This window comes from Arachis ipaensis, chromosome B04 (genome assembly GCF_000816755.2).
Source record: "Arachis ipaensis cultivar K30076 chromosome B04, Araip1.1, whole genome shotgun sequence".
NCBI classification, from domain to species: Eukaryota; Viridiplantae; Streptophyta; class Magnoliopsida; order Fabales; family Fabaceae; genus Arachis; species Arachis ipaensis.
The window spans coordinates 39,134,288-39,138,979 of NC_029788.2; positions in this window are offsets into that span (position 1 = coordinate 39,134,288).

Genomic DNA, 4,692 nt, shown 5'->3' on the forward strand with positions numbered 1-4,692 from the left:
GGCTAATAAATTATATTAATAATATGCCGAATATTAGATTTGGTGTTGTCAGAAACATCATCCATCTACCATTGTCAAAAGGGGAAACATTAGGCACCAAATTAAGGAAGAAAACAAAACTAAGCATCTGAGCATGTTAGTGCAAGTGGATGTGTCATTTGGATTTTAACTTTTTATCCTTCACACATAATAGTGTGGGTTTTTGCTCTCTATCAATCCAGTTTTACCATTTCTTTTTTAAATTAAATTATTCTGGTTAATATAATAGTATTAGAAAAAGAAATTATAATTGTATCATTTTCTATTACACCTTGATAGAAGGAACCGGAGCTCACGATGGTTACTGGCATCACAGATAGTTAGGAATCAGTATTGTAGCATGTTACTTAGTTTTGGAGTTTGTTATGAGAGTGTTAGCCTGGCTCTAGTTAGTTAGATTGCGGTTGGAAGAATAATAAAAAATAAGATAGTGAGAATAAGACATAAAGAATAGAGGTATAAAAATTAATATTTTTATATTTTATTTTATTAATAAATTAGAATAAATTATAACTGAATTTCTACCAAATTTTAATTATAAAAAAATAACAAAAATAATAAAAAAAATAAAAAATAAAATTATGTATTTTATTAGTATTTCTATGTTTTTTTTATCATAAACACAAAATATATTAATTCAATATCTCTAGATATAATATCTCAACCAAACACGATTTTGTAATTTAAGTCTTCTAGATATTTATGATAACAAGACACTCACCATGGATACCTGCATGTAGTTAGTTAGCAAAGTGTGATTCATCATCGTAGAAAAATGAGTAGAAGAGATCAACTTCTCTTTTTTTCTCTCTGTTCGTAGCTCTCTGCTTCTCTTCTATGCATGAATTCTCCCTTTACTAGCTGCAGAACGTAACCTTTTATCACATCTCAAGTGAATGCTTTTTTTTTATATATTAAAATACATAAATTTTTGCATTTCTTTTTTAACTTTTATATTAAATATTAAAAATTCGATCTTTACAACATAGAGGTGTTCGCACCTAGTTTGGTTAAGAGTGATATTTTATGTACTTATTTTGTTTCATATATAATAACTAAGACATGTGTTTTCGTTGGATTAATTATATATAGTAAAATTTCGTATTAGTTAAAAATGAACTAAGTGATATATAATTTTTAGGAGAATTCATAACTAATGTCTCTATTTTTTTATTAAAATGTATTGTCCAATTCATGATTATTATTATTATTATTATTTGAAATTTAATCTTCTGGTTTATTTCGAGTCGCTTTAGAGCTAAAACTTTTATCGTTGAATCAAATGTGAAATATATTTTATGTAAATTACACCATATAGAAGAGTATATGATGTCAAAAATAAAAATACATAATGCATCTTTTTGGTCAATTTTATGTTATATAAGGATGATTTTGTTAAACACGGTTTTGAAGTGGGGTAGGGTTCTCTTAATGGGAGAATGCATTATTATGAACAGGTAGCAAACTCAATACATAAATAAATCATCAATAATATAATAACGAGGGCCCCTTTGCGTGAAACAATGAGAAAAGACAGGTGAAGAAATGCAATGCACATCCAATATATAAATAATAATAATAATAATAAGTGCTAAATCTGAATAGGAGAAATTATGAAAAATTACATCCATTTATTACAGGGGAAGTGATTGCCACTGCTGATGGGTGATTTGGATGAGGTTATGTTAGGTATACATACATGAAACTAGAAGAACTAAGAAGTGGTTGTTAAAATGTCATTCATAGTCAGAAAGGGTTTTCATGATTTTTATATCATAAATATTTCTATATCTTGTGTTTTTCTAATGTTTAAAATGATTTTTAAATATTTAGACATCTCAATTTAATTTCTAAAACATATATATTAAACATGAATCACATAATCTTTTTAACAATTTTACGAATCAATACAAGTTTGAAGTTAATTGTAGTTTTGACACACACATATTTTGTTAGGAATAGATTTCATCGGCATGGATAATTCACACCTTAAATACAAGAGATGACACATCAGAAGAACCAACATGATTCACATTTATATTTGTTTTAGAGACTAAATTGAGATTTCTAATATTTTAGGACTAAATTAAAAAAAAAAAAAAAACATAGAGGAATAAGAAAAAGAGGGTGGGGTCTGGGGAAGAAACACAATAAGAAAAAAAAAGGGTGGAAAGAAACATGAAAGAGGACACGAAGTGGTAGTAAAAGTGAAAAAAAGACGATGGTAAGAAGAGGGAAAAGAAAAGGTGATGGATGAAAAAAGAGTAGAAAGAAAAACAAAGGTGAGGAAGGAAGAGGGAGAGAACAGGGTTGGGAGGGCGCCCAAGAGCCCTTCGAAACTAGAGATAGCTTGATTAAGGCTTAGGATTTGAGAGAAAAAATTTGATTCCATCAATGAATTCTATAAAATTTAAGTTTTTAATATATGTGTTATGTATTTATAAAAAAATTAAAAACTTTTACTATAATATGTAAATATTTTTGTTTTTCTTATAAAAAGCTCACCTAAATAATCCTGGCTGAAGAATTATTCAATTAATCTAAATACTAAAGCTAATTTTGAATATATTATTAAGAATTAGTTTAAATGGAATTAATTTGACCAAAATTTCTCTAAATATCAAATTACTAATTAAGAATCAAAATACTTATATCGCAATCAATTTTATCACAAAAACAAAATTCGTATATTAAAATTAATTATTAAAATTTTTATTATATTTATATATAAATATATGTATAATTTAATTTATTTTTAATGTATATTTATATTTTAATATATATTTTAAATTAAAAACTAATTTTAATAATTAATTTTAGTGTAAACCTAAAATAATTGAATTCAAAATGTCTCTTTTCTTACTCGTGTGATTACTCAACCACCTAAGTATATAAGCTATATAAAAGAGAATAATTCACTCTCCTAAAATATGATTTTTAAGAAACACTAATTCAATATCAATATCTCTTTGAACTTTTTGACTTGATCATTGGATTATAGGTACTTTTCAGCTCCCAACTTATTCAAAGTAGCTTGAATCATTACACGCTAAAAATCTTAAGAGTAGCATAGCTTCTCCACCTCACTCATATAGGACTAACTATATACTCGTATAGGACTAACTATATACATATTTTTTAATAAAATGATAATTATGATCATTTTGAATTAAAAACTATTTTACATTATATGATACTTTTGAATATATCTGATTATAGTATTCATTTATGTAAAATAACAAAATTACATACATTACCAATAAAAATAATAACTATAGGGATAAAATATGTTTTTTATTTCTAACGTTTTAAAAAATTTTTAAAATTATCACTAATATTTAATTTAATTCAATTTTATCCTTAATATTTAAAATAGTTTCAATCTTATTCTTATCGTCAAATTTTTATCAATTAATAGTTAGTCAATTTTTTTCTTAATTTTCACTGCAATAAAAAAAATTCTAATCTCAAATCAAATGTCCGCCATCTTCATCAGTCTAATTCAACTCCCACTCCCTCACCGCCAGTCTCATCACACCGCTTCTCTAACCCAGTAACTCTCACTCCCACTCTCTTACTGTCACTGTTATCACTCCGTCTCGGATTCGCTGCTCTTGTCCTCCCCTCCGCCTCCACCTCTGGTTCATCCTCCGCTTCATCTCTAGTTCGCCTTTTCCTCCGCCTTGGATTCGCCGCCCTTCTTCTCCACTCCACCTCCGTCTTGGCTCGCGCTCGTCCTTCCCTCTACTTCCGCCTCGAATTTGCCGCCCTCGTCCTCTCCTTGGCCGCCTCGGCTCGCGTTCGTCCTCCCCTCCGCCTACGCCTTCGATTCGCCCTCATCCACCCTTCCCATCCCGCTTTTGGTTGTGTCTCACCTTTCTCCTCCTTTTGCTTTCTATTTCTCTTATCAAGCTTGTTTATTTTTTTGAAAATAAAAAAAAATACTTGCTGTTATTGTGTGTGAGTGAAAATTTGGTAGTTACTACTGTATGGAATTGAGTTTAGTGGTGAGTGAAAAATGGTGCTGTGATGGTAGTAGCTAGTTAGGAGAGATTATAGTAAAAATGATGGAATGAGAGGGTGCAAGGGAATACATGTGACAGTTATGGATGTGATGTGATGATTGTGGTGGTGGTAGAGAGGCGAAGAGTTGGAACCTTGGAAGAATTGAAATTGGTTAGGGTTAAATGAGAGAAGGTTAAAAGTGGAAAAAAAAATTTTAACTAATTATTGACTGGTAAAAATTTCACGGTAGAAATAAAATTAGAGAAAATAACAAATAGGTCCCTGACCTTTTGCCTCGCGGACATTTTTATCCCTGACCATTGAAAAATACTTTTAAGTTTCTGACTTTCACAAAACTTGAACGAATTAGTCCCTGACAGAGGCATTTGGACGAATCAGTCCCTAACGGAGGCATTTGGACGGAGGGACTGATCCGTCCAAATTTTGTGAAGGTCAGAGACTTAAAAGTATTTTTCAATGGTTAGAAACAAAAATGTCCGCGGGACAAAAGATCAGGGACTTATTTGTCCTTTTCTCATAAAATTAAAACTATTTCAAATATTAGGAACAAATTGAATCAAATTAAATGTTAAGAATAATTTTAAAAAATTAAAAAAACGTTAATAACAAAAAATATACTTTACTCAT